This window comes from Pseudophryne corroboree, chromosome 3 (genome assembly GCF_028390025.1).
Source record: "Pseudophryne corroboree isolate aPseCor3 chromosome 3, aPseCor3.hap2, whole genome shotgun sequence".
NCBI lineage: Eukaryota > Metazoa > Chordata > Amphibia > Anura > Myobatrachidae > Pseudophryne > Pseudophryne corroboree.
This window is the reverse complement of record NC_086446.1, coordinates 556,031,146-556,049,284: the sequence shown is the minus strand read 5'-3', so window position 1 is coordinate 556,049,284 and position 18,139 is coordinate 556,031,146. Positions and strand designations below refer to the sequence as shown.

The 18,139-nt window shown below is 44.4% G+C and overlaps 1 long non-coding RNA gene across 1 annotated transcript in view; it reads right to left on the bottom strand.

Moving 5' to 3' along the window:
• Positions 1 to 17,928, bottom strand: part of LOC135058016 (uncharacterized) — a 101,013-nt gene extending 83,085 nt beyond the window's left edge. The window contains exons 1-2 of the long non-coding RNA XR_010244533.1: positions 17,834 to 17,928; positions 14,390 to 14,530 (exon numbers count right to left, since the gene is read on the bottom strand). This is a non-coding gene — a long non-coding RNA (uncharacterized LOC135058016). The remainder of the gene's footprint in view (positions 1 to 14,389; positions 14,531 to 17,833) is intronic.
• Positions 17,929 to 18,139: the final 211 nt, after the last annotated feature.

Below are 18,139 nucleotides of genomic sequence, written 5' to 3'. Positions count from 1 at the left end.
TATCTGTTCCTAGTCGTCCCTGGTCACACCTGTCCATGGATTTTATCACCGACCTTCCTCCTTCTCAAGGATACAATACCATCTGGGTCGTAGTGGACAGATTTACCAAGATGGCCCATTTTGTTCCTCTCCAGGGTCTCCCTTCTGCCCCAAAACTTGCTCAAATCTTCCTATGGGAGATTTTCCGCTTACACGGTCTACCCTCAGAAATAATATCCGACCGAGGTGTACAGTTTGTAGCAAGGTTTTGGAGGGCTCTCTGTTCTGCCATGCAAGTCAAGCTGAAGTTTTCGTCATCTTACCATCCTCAGACGAATGGGCAGACAGAGAGGGTAAATCAAGAACTAGAGACGTTTTTAAGATTGTATGTTTCATCTTCTCAGGATGACTGGTTCGATCTGCTCCCATGGGCCGAGTTTGCCCACAACTTCCGCTACCACACTGCCACTGGGACAACACCATTCTTTGCGGTATATGGGCAGCATCCTCGTGTTCCAGACTTCCAAGAACTCCCTCATATGGACGTTCCTGCTGCCACTACTGCGTTGACTCAGTTTTCTTCAATCTGGAAGAAGATTCACATTTCTCTCAAGAAGGCCTCCAGCCGGTATAAATACTTTGCTGACCGCAAAAGACGCGCGGTTCCTAGCCTGAAACCTGGGGACAAGGTTTGGCTGTCGACCCGTAACCTCCGTCTTAGGGTCCCGTCTATGAAATTTGCACCACGTTTCATTGGTCCCTTTCCTGTCAAAAAAGTCATTAACCCTGTGGCCTACAAACTGAAGTTACCACCTTCTCTTCGAATACCTAATGCTTTTCATGTTTCTCTCCTCAGACCTTTAGTCCTGAACCGTTTTCAGAGTGCTCTTCCAGTTGGCCCCAAAATTCGAACTCAGCGGGGCGTGGAATTCGAGATTGGCAAAATTCTGGACTCCCGTTGCCGGTATGGACGTCTCCAGTACCTGGTCGATTGGTCCGGTTATGGCCCAGAGGAGAGAAGTTGGGTAAATTCGATGGATGTCCATGCTCCAAGGTTGGTCCGTGTCTTCCATAACACTCATCCTTCCAAGCCACGTGGGTGTTCGGTGCCCACCCTTAAAGGGGGGGGTACTGTCAGGAATCGACTCACCAAGCTGACATCTGTCCGCCGCTGCGGACTCCGTCCTGGGTCCCTGCGGTCATCTGTCGTCCACGTCCCTGCCATCGGACGCCATCATGGGCCTGGGAGCGCTCCTGTGACAGCGGGCGTGTAGCACGCCGCGTTCCCGCTAGGCCGCGGCATGGGCGCCGCCATGACAGTTTCCAACAGTCAGCATACAGCGGCCAATCCGGTGCTTGGCCGCACCCATTTTCCCTCACTCCACCAATGTCTGTGAACCAAGGGGTATATAAGAGACTGCAGGATCAGTCTGCAGGCATCCTGGACTTTGTGTCACTCCTGCGACCCATGTGAAAGGATCTGTTCCTGTTTCCTCCGTGTTCCTGGTTCTCTACCTAAGACTTGTACTCCTGGTTATTTACACAGCTCCGTGGAACTTCAAGTCCCAGCAATACCTGCACTGTGGACTTAGTCAGACTCCTGCCTCTGCTACCAGGTTTGCCATTTAACATCATCACTGCCAAGTTCCATGTTTTAACCTGCACTGGTTTCCATACCAGAATCATCTTTACAAAGTTATCATTTCATCTGTTTATCATATTACCGGTTATCATTTCTCCAGTCATCATTCATTCTGTTGCCATAGACTTTCAGCTAATACGCTGTGTGATTGACATTTGCATTTGTTATTATTATTTCTGCTGCCGTTCTGTGAATCATCTGCTAAATAAATATCATTGCGCTCATGCGCAGAAACGTTATCCAGCCTCCTCGTTTTCTCCCATCCACCTCCACTGACCCACTAGCGCCCCCTCCGGGGACACAGTCAAAACACAATCTGACATCAGTGTTGCTTCCTAAGTGGACAGTTTGATTTCACAGAAGTGTGATTGACTTGGAGTTACATTGTGTTGTTTAAGTGTTCCCTTAATATTTTTACAGTAATTGTGTAAAAGGAAGAATGTACAGGACAATGTATAAACACCGTGCTTTTAAAATACATGAGCGTCTGAGTTCGCTAATGCATAATGGGAATGGAGGGCTAGCAGGAGGCGGTGGAAAATACCGTGCTTTACAAATGCGAGCGTCCGAGTCCTCTAAGGCATAAACCAACACCAATAGGGTGGGGGCCGGGTGCTGTGTGCAGTATTTTCACACATGAAATTGGGAATCTGTCATGAGGCGTCGTGGGCTAGGGGTGAAGGCTCCCACCTCCCACGCTGGGGGTCCAGGGTTCGAGACCTGATGTGCTTTCTTTTTTTTTTTTTTTTTTTATTGTAAAAATACACTGTATTATTTTATTTACATTGTAAGACAGTCAATGGAAAGGTGCACACAAGTTACATATAAATCAGAGTACATCTGAAGGAGCGATTCTTTACGCTAAATGCACCTAAACAGCGTGAATGAAATTAGTGTATTCTGATGCTACTAACTGAGCAAAACAGTACTGTAGATCTTCAGCGTTTGTGTATTGCACAGGACCTGAATTCCCTCCCTGTGCAGGCTCCCAGGGGGGAAGGGCGATGGGGGTAGGGGGAGACGATGGAAAATACTGTGCCTTTGAAATGCAATTACATGAGCGTCCGAGTCCACTACGGCATACTGTAAACCAACACCAATGGGAAGGAAGTGCCAACCTTTTTTTTTTTATGTGTTCCCATGACATTCATTTTAAAAAATTCTTTTTTCTCTCTAATACATCCAATGGAAGGATGAACACAGGTTTCACATAAATCAAAGTACATCTGCAGGAGCGATTCTTTACGCTAAATGCAACTGCATAGCGGCAATGAGTAGGAATGAGTGTATTCTGACGCTACTAAGTGAGCAAAACAGTACTACAGTATACAGTAGATATTCGGCGTTTGTGTATTGCACATGACCTGAATTCCCTCCCTGTCTCTTGCATGATCTGTGCAGGCTCCCAGGGGGGAAGGGCAACAGGCTAGCAGGAGGCGGTGGAAAATACCGTGCTTTACAAATGCGAGCGTCCGAGTCCTCTAAGGCATAAACCAACACCAATGGGGTGGGGGCCGGGCGCTGTGTGCAGTACTTTCACACATGAAATTGGGAATCTGTCATGAGGCGTCGTGGGCTAGGGGTGAAGGCTCCCACCTCCCACGCTGGGGGTCCAGGGTTCGAGACCTGATGTGCTTTCTTTTTTTTTTTTTTTATTGTAAAAATACACTGTATTATTTTATTTACATTGTAAGACAGTCAATGGAAAGGTGCACACAAGTTACATATAAATCAGAGTACATCTGCAGGAGCGATTCTTTACGCTAAATGCAACTGCACAGCGGCAATGAAATGAGTGTATTCTGACGTACTGTACTGTACATCTTCGGTATTTGTGTATTGCATAGGACCTGTGCAGGCTCCCAGGAGGGAAGGGCGTAGGGCAAGACAGTGGAAAATACCGTGGTCAAAGAAAGGGCATATTCAAAACTAAGGGAAGCACAAAGTACATTAACTACGTTGAATGCCTGGAACGCACGACGTCTGAGACGCACGACGTCTGAGACGCTCATTGAGCATAAGGACGGTGTCATGGCTGCTGTACGGGACCGTCCTTATGCTCTGGGTGAGCTGCGTCTCCTCGTTTGCTGGCAGGACAGAACTCTCGCCAGCAACGAGGAGAAAATGAGGGCGTACCGGAGGGCCAGCAGGGACATCCTCCGGAGGTATAACCGGAGGAGAACAATGAGGTCACTCCAGAGGAGATGGAGTTACCTCGTCAGGAGGACCCCAAGACGCCTGCAGGCCATAAGGGATTGTAAGTACAGTACATTACTGTAGATTACTGTACTTTAAGTTACTGTAGTTACAGGTACAGTACATTATAGCTGGGGCTGCTGTAGCAGCAGGTATCCGGTCTATACAGCACTGTATTTGTGGTAAACAAATGGTTAAACAAGGACCAAACATTAACCCGGGTCAAAAGGTCAATTTGTTTTTTGGTGTCGACCTAGATAGTGCGGCTTTTGAAATTGGTTGACACCAGTTACTGTAGGTTGACAAGGTCGTTAAGTTGACATAGAAGAAGATCGACATGAGTTTTACAAAAACAATTATTACTTTTTTAAACTTGTATATATACAGTAGTTCTTTACAATCCACGTGGTCTACGATTGTGCAGTGTACAGTATCATGCAGTGTACAGTATATGCAGTGTATCACAGTGTATCGTGCTGCGTAATTGCAGCGTGTCATGCAGTGTACATTCAGTATATGGTATTGTGCAGTGAGTGTAATGCATAGTGAATCACATCGTGCAGTGTACTGTATACACATGTGGTACTGTAATTGCAGTTTTTTGTGCAGTGTACATTGTATCATATTTTGCAGGGAAATGTTGTCGTATCACGCAGTGCATACAGTATGCAGTGTCGTGCAGTGCATTGTGTGGTTTAATTGCAGTGTGTCATGCAGTGTACCTGCAGCGTATTGTGCAGTGTACTGTATCACATAGTGCAGTGCGTATGCAGAGTCGTGCAGTGCATCGTGTGGTGTAATTGCAGTGTACCTGCAGCGTATTGCAGTGACGTGCGGTGAGGTCAGGGCCTGGGGAGGCACTGCAGCTAAACTCGCCCCCCCCCCCCCAAAAAAAAAAAAGTGCAGTCCCCCCACACCACTAAAACCAGCACCAGGCAGAACCAGCCAGGGGGGATAATGCCATAGCAGGGGAGACACTCAGTGTGGGGTCCCCCTGCCATGCCATTAAACACCCCCCAAACCAGTCAGCCCAGGGCTGGAATTCCTCGGAAAGTGGGGTCCCCAAAAAATCAAAATGGGGTCCCCCCTCCCGAGCAACAACCAGCACTGGGCTGATAGCCCAGTGCTATGCCCCGCACCCCTGGTGGCGGTGGGTGCGGGGTTCATTGTATGTTCTGTTCTTTACAGGTGGCCTACAGATCCCAGCAAGCCTGCCCCAGCATGCTGGCACTTGGAGAACCACAAGTGCCAGCATGCCCGAACATAAAGGGCCCGCTGGCACCTGTAGTCCACCTGCAAAGAATAGTAATATTGTTCTTTACAGGTGGCCTACAGGTCCCAGCAAGCCTGCCCCAGCATGCTGGCACTTGGAGAACCACAAGTGCCAGCATGCCCGGACATAAATGGCCCGCTGGCACCTGTAGTCCACCTGTAAAGAAAATATAAAAAAAAACACACAACACATTCTTTAAAAAATTCTTTATTAAACTGGGTCTTCACCTGGGGGCGGCGGCCTTTAAGCTCTTTTGCATGGCCGCCGCCTTCCCAGGGCTTCCGGCGTCTTCACCTGGGAGGGCGCCACCTCCCCAGGGCTTCTGGGGTCTTCCTCCGGCGTCTTCACCTGGTGGGCGGCGGCTGCTAAGCTCTTTTGCATAGCCGCCGCCCATCCAGGACTTCCACGACGTCTTCACCTGGGAGGCGGCGGCCTTTAAGCTCTTTTGCATGGCCGCCGCCTTCCCAGGACTTCCAGCATCTTCACCTGGTGGGCGGCGGCTGCTAAGCTCTTTTGCATAGCCGCCGCCCATCCAGGACTTCCACGGCGTCTTCTGGAGCTCTTCTCCGCTCCTCCTCCGCCGTCGGACTGACAGCCGCTGCCTCGCGCTGACTTATATAAGTCAGCGGGAGGGGGCGGGGCGATGACGCGGCGAGCCATGATTGGCTCGCGGCGGCCATCTTGAATTTCAAAAATGACGCTGAGGCGCCATTTTTGAAATGGGTACCGCTTCCGCTGCCAAAACTCTGCTACCGCCGCCGCTACCGCCGCCCGCCTCTCCGCATCCCGTCCCTCCGCATCCCGTACCTCCGCCGCCCGGCCCGCCGCTTCCCGTACCTCCGCCGCCGCACCTCCGCAGGTACCGATGCCGCCCCATACAGTGATTGACAGCGGATCCAGTGACGGATCCGCTGGCCAATCACTGTGGCCTCACTCACAGGGACGTGCTTTCATAGGTTGAAAGCACGTCCCTGTAGGAAAGCGGCACCACTAATGGTGCCGCTTTCCCATGTTATTTCAATGGGCTTTTCCAGCCCATTGCTAGGGCCCGCCTGTGCCCGCCCCCCGCTCCCCATACTTTTCCTAATCACTACGGGAGGCACCACGATCGGTGCCTCCCAAAGTGATTTGAACATATATAATGATAGGTAAAATAATAAAGAAGATACTTATGTGTCATAAGTATCTTCTTTGTATTATTTTACTCATTAATGACAGGGGAGGCACTGCCTCCCCTGCCTCCCCTGACTGCACGTCCCTGGCGTATTGTGCAGTGTATCGTACATTATCATTCAGTGTAACGTGCAGCTGTAATTGCAGTCTCCTGCCTCCCACGCTGAGAGTACCGATTTTTATACCCAAAGTTCAAGTACAGTAACTATTTTTTTAGTAGATTTGTCTTTCAGATAGTACAGTGTTCTAAGGGACGTTACTGTGGCAGAAATTATTCTAAGGGATGTTACAGTGGCCTAATGTGTTCTGACGTGCATTACTCTTGCATAATGTGTTATAAGGTTCATGACTGTGGCAGATCTCTACTTTGTGACGTAATGTGGATATACTACTGCACTACTGTGACGTACAGTACAGTAACGTGGCAGCGCTCGGATATGGAGTGAGATACAGTATGGTATACATTTTACAGTCCAGGGGGCAATGCTGAAGGAGCGTCACAATCCCCTAGCTCAATTACACCGGGATAAGCGAGGTCTATGCACATTACGTTATACCGAGCTCGATCGCTGGGCAACCTGACAAAATGGCCACCGACCGTGAACACCCAGCACGTGGCAGCGCTCGTGTGCATAGAACTCGCTTATCCACATAGGCCCCTGTGTTTTTAACTACTATATTGAGATGCACATTTCTAGGCCTACAGTATTTAATATACAGTAAGCAGCATTGTTGTTAGGCAATAATTGAAGAATTTACATACAGTATTGACATGTACTGTATGTAATGCTTGTACATCATGTCAGTCGCCCCTTATGCTGTACACTACTGTAAGTCTCACAGGGCCCATGCACTTCCAAGGAGGGTTATTTACTGTACTGTATCTGTTTCATACAGGAAACTAATTGCAGTCCATAACACTGATGTGGTATTTTCAGTACTGTACAGTATACAATACTTAAATTTGAACATCAGGTACTGGATAGTAAACATGTACAGTATTAACTTCTATCATAAAACTCTTATGCATTTTCAGATGTGTAAATTTTAGACTACAGTATTCACAAATGTTTTTTCTCCATACAGGAATTATAGTTGGACAACATGCCAGTAACTATCAACAAAACGATGAGCAAGATAATCGCCAACATGAAAAAAGAAAATAAAACCATCAAAGAGATCCATGCATGGCTCAAGGAAAGTGGCATTATAGTCACTTTAGAAACGGTGCGCTATCATGCATTCGAGAGAACAACGCCCAGATTTGTATTTCCTACAAAATGCACATGGAACGTACTGTACACTACAGTAATGTTTAAATGACTTGCTTTATACCATAGACAATTTTTTGGAAATAAAAAAAAAACTTCATCTATTGTAACTGTGATTGTGCTGTTCATTAATTCATATTTTTCATACTGTATTGTACTGTAGGAGAGTGCAACAAATTGTGGAGGAACTAACTCGTGAGGATGATGAGCGTACTGCTTTGCAAATAAAACTAATTCTCCATTCCAAGTATGACCTGGACATATCGGCCACCAGCATCAGAAGGATGCGACGGAAAATGGGATGGACCTTTGGCGCAACAAGGTAAAATACTGAAAGCAGTATAAACCATACAGTAAATGCACTGTTAATAATCCCTTGATACGTGATATAACAATGCCATAAATCATTATACAGAGTGTGTACTTTATACTATATACAGTATGTGTGTGTGTATATACTGTATATATTCTATCCCAAAAGAGATACCTACTGTATAGGCACTCAGAGACAGCAATGAAGCATTGCCGGCTTATTGTGATGATTACATACTGTATACTGTGTGTGTGTGTGTGTGTGTGTGTGTATGTACAGTATGTATATACATATTACTCTGTATGCACCTTAATGTATGTACAGTTTAATGTATACAGTAGGTATATAATACAGTATACTGCACATACAGTCTACTGTATATACAGTAATCTGTAAATCTGTAATTTCATAACTGTATCTGATTTCATTATTTTTGGCTCTTCACAGGATATCTCCAATGATAAGAGATGTGAATAAAGAAAAGAGAGTGGAACAGGCACGGCGATGGATTGAGAGTGGTGAAACATTTGATGATGTAATTTTCACAGATGAATCGTCTGTTGCCCTTGAGCGGTTCTCCAGAATGTCATTCCGGAAACGTAACCATATCTCATTAAAACCACGCCCAAAGCATCCATTGAAAGTCCATGTATGGGGAGGCATATCACGATTAGGAGCTGGTCCCCTATTATTTTTCGAAGGTACAGTACTATACTTTATTCTGTGCCTGTGTTCTGTAAAAATACATGCTGTACTGTAGAGTACATGTAACTGCACAATAAAAGGAGTTGCTTATTAATGAACAACATTTTTTGATTTCTGTAGGGATCATGGATAAGAAATTTTTCCAAGAAACAATAGTAGAGGAATGTATGGTGCCATTTGTGAATAAACATTACCCAACTCACCATAGGATATTCCAAGACAATGATCCTAAACACTCCGCCTCAGCCAAATTTATGGAAGAGAAAGGTATGAATTGGGAACGCACACCACCAGAGTGAGTATTCTTTCAACAGTGTACAAGTAAAATTTTGGATAGCACTCTAGTACTGTAAATTTATTTTTTTGTTTAATAAACAGTACAATATTGTATGTTTAATTTTCTCTATTTACTGTAATGTCATTAATTTTTTCTATACGCTTTATTTTTATTTTTATATAGATCACCAGACATGAACCCAATCGAATTAGTGTGGGCTCAATTGAAGAGGTACATTAGGAGTGTTGCAAAGCCAACAACAAAACAGCAACTGTTGGATGGGATAAAGAAATTTTGTCTAGAAGTACTCACACCTGAACATTGTAATAATTATATAAATCACCTGTATAAAGTATTACCTGTTGTAGTCGAAAGAAATGGTCAAGCCACAAATATGTAGTTCTGTACTGTATTTTCTGTTTAAAATTTTAAATTGGTGCATTATTAAAAACAATTATAAAATTGCCTTTGTCTGATTATTGCATAAACTAATGTAGAATATTATACAGTAGTAATGTTATTGATGTGTATGAACAGTTATTTTCAGTTTTATAAGTCCTGAATAAGAGTACTGTACATTTTGATCAGTGCAGTACATGGAATCGGATGTTGTAATAAATACTTTTTTTTACATTAATATTGATGCTTTTCCAATAAATATTCAATTTTACAGTATGGTACGGTACAGTACATGAGGGTACCTGTACAGTATGATACGTCATTATGGGGGAGAAATACTGTATCCACTAAATGTACAGTAAAATGTTTTTTTCTTATTACAAACACACAAATGCATCTCAGATGGAAATATGCTATACACAGCAGACAGCTTATGGTGACAGAACTTCCCTACTGTATCCCCACCCATAGTCGTGGTATATTTTAGATTGCCTAATGAGACACTCCTGCAGCATTGCCAATGATTCATGTAAAACCTGTGTGCAAACAGTATCTGTATTGAATGCAAAGTACAGTAAGAGTACAGTATACAGTATTATCAGAGCCATACCTGACCAACATGATGCCCTAGGCTAGATTTTGGCTGATGCCCTCTTGCACAGATGCTACGTAGTTCCGCCTCTAACCCTGCACCCCTTTCCCAGCACCATCACCCATTTTGGCGCTCCTACCCCCTATAATCGAAATAAGAACAATGTGCACATTTAGTGCCAGCCCAAAACAGTGTACAGTATGTTCTTGCTGGGAAGGGGCATGGTAACACAATAATACCCGAAGATGAAATGACACAACACAGTACTGCAACTTTATTCACATTATATCATGCAGTAGTGTCTCTTATTCTCATTACATCATATCATAGTACCACATTACTCCTAACAGTATTGCCCCTTATTCACATTACACCCCACCACATTCATCTTTATTTACATTAGACCACAGGTTCTCAAACTCAGTCCTCAGGACCCCACACAGTGCAGGTTTTGCAGGTCTCACAGAATCACAAGTGAAAAAATTAGCTCCACCTACTGTATGGACCTTCTAAAATGTGTCATTTAGTAATTAATACACCTGTGCACTTGCTGGTTTACCTGCAAAACATGCACTGTGTGGGGTCCTGAGGACCGAGTTTGAGAACCACTGCATTAGACCATGCAGTAGTGCCCTTTCCTTATGTTACACCAGAAAATATTGTAGTACACCTTATACACATACAGTACAGTAATGCCACACATTAGTAATGCATTTCATATTTACATTTTCTGATTTAATTTCATAGAGCCGCAGTCACTCACAGAATATAGGCATGTACTGTATGTAGCATCTCATTTTATTCAGCAGAAGCTGATTATTCCCGTTTGGCTAGTTTGCCGCCTCTGTACAGTATATTACAATAGAAAAAAGTTATAGTGTCAGTGAAAAAAGCACCTCATGACAGATACTGTACACAAGCTCATGTCTAAATACTGTATACTGTAAGCAGTGACATTAAGGGGTACAGTATATGCAATTGCGGTCGAATTCCGGCAGGAATAGGGAAAAAATGGACACGGGATCCCCCATCTTTTTAGAACCAGCACCGGGCTCTGCGCCTGGTCCTGGTGCAAAAAATAAGGGGGACAAAAAAGCGTAGGGGTTCCCCGTATTTTTTGAACCAGCACTGGGCTCCACTAGCTGGACAGATAATGCACAGCCGGGGGACACTTTTATACCGGTCCCTGCGGCCATGGAATTAAATACCCAACTAGTCACACCTGGCCGGGGTACCCTGGAGGAGTGGGGACCCCTTAAATCAAGGGGACACCCCCTCCAGCCACTCGATTATCCCTATCGCCCCTGTGTATTGTAGCTAGGGGATTGTGACGCTCCTTCAGCATTGCCCCATAGCCTGCAAAATCTGTGCTGTTACTTGCTCCATAGCTGAGTGCCTCCTAGGAGCTACTGTAGGAGTCACAGGCGGTAGCCATTTCAATTGAGTCTGCCCTGCTATAGAATTGTATGTGTACCGTACGGTGCATAGAACCTTTACAGTAGAAACTCTCCTGCAGCTTTGGCCTGCTTTATGTAAAACTTGTGTTTTGTCAGTTTGCTATGCGATCGAGCCCGGTGTAACGTACTGTAATGTGCATAGACCTCGCTTATCTCTGTGTATTTTGGCTAGGGGATTGTGACGCTCCTTCAGCATCGCCCCGTAGTCTGCACAACTTATGCCATTTCTCATTCCATACCCGACTGCTGCCTGCCACGAGGTGGGGGTTCAGGGGTAGTGGTCATTTTGACAGTGTGCTATGCGATTGAGTCCGGTGTACCGTAATACTGTATGCAATCCTACAGTAGCTTATCCTCATCGCCCCTGTGTATTTTGGCTAGGGGATTGTGACGCTCCTTCAGCATTGCCCCATAGCCTGCAAAAGGGTTCAGGGGCGGCGGCCATTTTGCCAGTGTGCTATGCGATTGAGTCCGGTGTACCATAATGTGCATACTGTGTATTTTAGCTAGGGGATTGTGACGCTCCTTCAGCATTGCCCCATAGTCTGTACAATCTGGACTATTACTTGCTCCGTAGCCTAGGGCCTCTGTGGGGCAAGGAGTCATAGGTGGTAGCCATTTCTATTGAGTCTGCCCAGCTACAGAATTGTATGTGTACTGTACGGAGCATAGAACCTTAACATTAGAACCGCTCATGCAGCTTTGCCCTGGTTTATGTGAATAAAAAAAATAATAAAGTGTCTGAAAAAAACTAACATGCATTCGTACTGTACTTAAGGAATCGAACCCGGGACTCTGAGTATAGGAAGCGAAACACTTCACCACTTCGCCGCAGACAAATGTATAAATCCATTGGTTTTGATTATGCTGTAATGGCTACGGGATTAGGACGATAACATACTGTACAAAATTCCTAATCTTGAGAGGCAATAGTGAACTTCTAACACACATCCATTTGCGACAGTGTACACTACTGGTTTTATGTTTTGTCTGCGGGACTTGGACGCTCACATACAGTATTCATAAAGTATTGTAGATGGATCATATACTGTATGCTGTACTATTTGCGTCTGTGTCGTATATACAGTACTGTATTAAATAATGCAGCGTAATGGGTATTTACTGTATGCAGCGTAATGAGACGCCTTAGTAAAGTAGTCCTTATTATATATTTCAGTATTGTATTTTACGGGAGACCACACGCATGCTCAGTGGTGATTGTAAAAAGCGACATCTGGTGGCTGATCGCAGGTATTACACGTAAAGGTAACGCCAAACGCTCTGTCTGCCTCCGTGCGATTAGGTACGCCTCTCTGTGACTAGGCGCCCCTCCCTACGCTGCATATGCTCGATCGGGACAAACGCCTCAGCCACTCAAGATAAAGGTGGCTACATCTGTAGCAAACTAGCTTATCCTCACAACATCAATAAATAAATGATGGGGGTTTAGTTAGTGAATTGGCCAGTGCACGGAAGCCTGCAAACCGCTTGCCAAGGTACCCCACCTTCATGCAGGTCCTACACTATCACAGAGTCTCAAAAACTAAAATCTGGCAACTGTATCACACATAACATAACTGCAAATATGTCCACTAGGTTTAATGTGTGCCTGCCTCATATCCCAAGGCTTTCAAAGGCACACTAGTCACCTGACACTAGCTGATAAATTACTAAGGAGCAGCTGACATAGGTTTAGAACAATTAAGTTTACACAGGGGTGCATGAAGAAAAGCTAGTGGCCACAGTGAATAAGAGTTAACCAAAGATTAACCCTAAAATATACAAACAAACAAAAACCACAGCACTCACCACCCCAGAAGCGGGGTGCAGTGTCCGCGCTCACCACTCATAGGGGGGGGGGGTGCATGTAGCCCTATGGCCACCTACTTAAGTATACAAATAGAAAGTTCAGCACTCACCATAGCAAACTCACTTATCCTCACAACATCAATAAATAAATGATGGGGGTTTAGTTAGTGAATTGGCCAATGCATGGAAGCCTGCAAACCGCTCGCCAAAGTACCCCACCATCATGCAGGTACTACACTATCACAGAGTCTCAAAAACTGAAACCTGGCAACTGTAGCACACATAACATAACTGCAAATATGTCCACTAGGTTTAATGTGTGCCTGCCTCATATCCCAAGGCTTTTAAAGGCACACTAGTGCATTGGCCAATTCACTAACTAAACCCCCATCATTTATTTATTGATGTTGTGAGGATAAGTGAGTTTGCTATGGTGAGTGCTGAACTTTCTGTTTGTATATATACAGAGCCGGCCCAAACCAATATGATGCCCTAGGCAAGATTTTGGCTGGTGCCCCCTAACACCGCCACTAGTTCTGCAGGAGATGCCTGGCATGAGTCAGCTGGCAGCTCTGCTAACGTCGGGCGCCTTTTGTTTATGAAAATGCATCTTATTTGTATTACTATGTGGCTAGGGTGCACAAGCAGCTTCTGCTGATTAAAATGATATACAGCATACCTATATTCTGTGTGCGACTGCGGCTGTATCTGCATACGAAATGCTACATTACAGTGATTTCCAGGAATACACTGCAACGTAGCATTTCGTATGCAGATACAGCCGCAGTCACAAACAGAATATAGGCATGCCGCATATCATTATAATCAGCAGAAGCTGCTGGTGCCCCTAAGCATACCAAATGCCCTAGGCATTTGCATAGTTTGCCTATGCCTAAGGCCGTGTGTGTGTGTGTGTGTGTGTGTGTGTGTGTGTGTGTGTGTGTGTGTGTGTGTGTATATATATATATATATATATATATACTTGTAAATACATCCGGCACTCAAATTAATGAAGTAGATGCCTGGGTGCCTTCCTGAAAATAATACAGAAGAGATATCCTTCCCCACCTATGGCTCAGGTGTTAGCAGCGAAGGAAATAGGTGGCACTCCGTGGACTTGTAACGATAATTGTATTCAAAACATAGTGATGCTTAACAACAATGTGCTCCAAAAGCAAAAAAATACAGGCATCTTACGACGTTTCAAGGCATGGCAGCCTTTTCATCAGGTAAGGTAACCCAGTGCTGTATAGAGTGAAAATAACAAAGAACAAAGAACCAAACCAAACAGAAAAACACTCACCTGTTAAATAGCGTGGTGTGCCAGAGAGAGGTGTTCCGTGTGTCTGTGACCAGGACTTCCGGGTGAGTCACGTGAGCGGCTCGCCGGTGACGTGTTTGTTGCCTAGCAACGTGTGCATTAGGAAGCAGGCGCCGGGGACGCCTGTCAGTGAAAGAAAACACAAAGTGAATAAATTGTTAAAGGCATGCAACTGCCTGCAAGACCCAGCAAAGTATGACTAACTTGTGTGGAAAATGTGAAGTGTGACACGTGAGAGAACGGTGAATAAAAATTAGATGTAGAATAGATTTAAAAAGTTACTATTAACCAGCTGCATAAGAAAGAGTATTTAAAAACTCATGTTAAAGACATATAAACATATTAATATGTAACTATGTACACTATGTCTAAAGGGGATTCAAGATACACTTTAAATGGTGACTAAACATACCTATCTTTAGAGCTGTCGGCTATCTGGCATCTGCCACAGGGCATGGAAAGGGGAGGGCGGGGAGGAAGGGAGGAGGGGGGGAAGGAAAGGGAGATGAGAAGAAAAAGAAGGGGGGAGGGGGGGAGAAGAGGGAAGAAGAAGGGGGGAAAAAGAAAAGAGGAAAAAAAGGGGGAACGGGACTCTTGCGAAAATAATGGTACTCCTGCAATAATCTAATACAGTGACTCTCTTATAAAAAGACATTCCAAGTAAACTTTTCATTTAGTCCCTTGGGTGACAGTGCGTCCACAAGGTAAATCCATTTGGATTTGCACTTGGATAAAGCCCGTTGTCTGTCACCGCCTCTCTGCGGTAACGGAATGTGATTGATGATTTTGTATCGAAGGCTGGACAGTGGGTGGCCACACAATTTAAAGTGGCGTGCCACCGGTTGGTCAACTGGCTTGCCTTCCAAAGATGCTTTGATGGCCGATCGATGTAACGCCATCCTGTCTCGTAAATTTCTGATGGTCTGTCCCACATAGAGCAGCCCACATGGGCAAATGATGATATACGCTATGAATGGTGTGGTGCATGTCAGAACATGGCGTATTCTATATTGGTGACCTGTATGTGGGTTATGAAAATCGTGGCCAGTTTCCAAATATTTACATGTAGTACAGGATACACACTTGTAGCACCCTGGCTTCTTTACTTGGGTGCAGGGAGCTTGAGAATGAATCATTGGGACTATGTTGGTTTTCACTAGGATGTCCGTAATGTTCTGTCCCCTTTTGTAACTAGGCATCAATGTGGTATTTTTAAAACAAGGAGGTTCCTTGTCACCTGAGACAATGGGCCACAGACCTTTCGTAGCACGTGGAATGATTTTACTAGCAGTGGTAAACTGAGTTACGAATGGAATTTGTGATCCAAGATTTTTTTTGGCATGCTATATAGCAGCTGTTCTCGAGGGATCTGTAATACTTCATCTCTGATCTTGGTTAATTCCCGAAGTTTGTATCCTCTAAACGCAAATTTGTTGATCATCTATTCCAGCGTGGTGGCCAAGGTAGATTTATTACTGGATATGCGAGCTGCCCTAAGCATTTGAGACCTTGGCAACCCCTGTATCAATGCAGGAGGGTGACAACTACTGTGATGAAGAAGCGTATTACGGTCCATAGGTTTTGAGAACAGCTTGGTTTGAAGATGATTATGTGCAATCTCGATAGTTACATCTAAAAAATTGATGCTGGTTGTGCTAATCTGGTAAGTAAATTTGATGGGGGAGTCTTCAGTGTTTATATGATTAATTAAAGCAATTAATTCCTCCTCCGGTCCAGACCAAATGATGAGTAGGTCATCTATGTAGTGTGTGTATAGCAACATCTTGCTTATTGTGTCAGGTAATGAAAAGAAAAGAGAATCTTCCTGTTGAAACATGAATACATTAGCAAATGACGGGACCACTGAGGACCCCATCGCACACTCAGTTGTTTGTATGTAATATTGGCCATGGTGAATTAAGTAATTTTGTGTTAGAGTTTTAGACAGCAAATGTAAAAACAGTGGGATTGGAATGGCATCAAAATGATGTTTGAAAAGGAACAGTTCCATAGCGGCTAAACCGCTAGTATGTGGGATAACTGTGTATAGATTTTTAACATCTAAGGTGCATAACAAAGTGTTGGTAGGCACTGTACTGAGGTGATTCAATTTATTTAATAATTGAGTAGTATCCTTGAGGAACGTTGGTTGTTCCATGATGTACAGCTGAATAAGCTGATCTAAAAACTGGGAAATAGGTTGCAGCAATGACCCTATTGCTGAAATGATCGGTCGAGGTGGTGGATCTATTGGGTTTTTATGAAGCTTGGGAACTGTGTATAACACCGGTGTAATAGGGTGTTCAGTAATTAGTGAAAGATAGATTTTCTTATCAAAATGTCCCAAATTGTAGGCTTCCAATAATGTTAGATCAAGTTCACGTTTAAATGTATCCGTATTGTCAAAAGACAGATGATGGTAAGTGAAATGATCTTGAAGGAGTAAATCAATATTTTGGATATATTTATTGGTGTCCTGAATTATGATGCCACCACCCTTATCCGCTGAGCGGAAGGTGACATCCTGGTACTGTGAAAGGTCTCGTAAGGCCTTTTGTTCTGCTCGAGTGAGGTTGGAGAACACTTTAGGTTGCTCAGCGTGATATTTGGTCACCGCCGTGTCCAGCAGACGATTAAATGATTTCAATGAAGCATTATATATATGTACAACAATAGTGGAATTGGCGCCCTATGGGGAGTGTAATTCTAGCCCCTACTTTTTAATGACACTTTAAGTATACCTTGCTACAGACATAAACATAAAAGTGAGTTCCAATACACAGGATTTTTTAATAAAAATTATTAAAATGACAACTGTGTCCTTAATCACAAAGAAACATTTGAAGACAACAGCCTCCTATACAATACTGGAGGTTATGTTCCTCATGGATGCACAGATTGTGCCTTTAGTGATATCCTCCTTTCAGTAATGTAGATAGGAGATGACATCAAAACATAATAGAGTACCAACGCGTTTTGTCTTACAAAGAAATCTTATCAGGGGTGTGTCTCTATTTGGAAGCACATTCTTAAAACAATATTTCTAGACACCGTTATTTACCAAACAGGTCAAAAGTGTAATTAAAAAATAGGGGCTAGAATTGCACTCCCCTTAGGGCGCCAATTCCACTATTGTTGTACATGTTGTTCATTCTGATTCTGACTAACAGAGAAATCAGTGTAATAAGGCAGCCCACAGAGAACATTACCATCTATCTATATATTCACACTTTGCGCAACAAGGGAGGTTGTGTTCTATATATAAATATATATATATATAAACGATAGATATCGGTGGCACTCAGCATAGAATGAAAGACGACATCACCACTGATTACAGTCGACGTTTCGGGGACTGCTCCCCTTTATCAAGACACAACAGATACCAGTACAGCCAACACATATAAATACATAAATAAGACTCACCTAACACCAATCAAAATCCCGCCCGCTCCCTGCTGGCGCCTGGTTGTGACATCACCCGCACAGTCCTTTACGGGGATTCACAGCCAGCTGGATTAGAGACGGTATGCGCCGGTTGCCTAGCAGCCACCATGTGGGAGCCTGGGAGACACTCACTTCCGCTGTGACGTCACCCACACAGTCCTGTACGGGGAATCGCTGCCCCGTCTCAGTGTCCTGACGTCAGGCACACCTGATCGGAGGGTGGGGGGAGTCTCCAGAGCTCTCATTGGTGACGGTTGTCCGGCAACCATGCAATGCAGGAAGTGC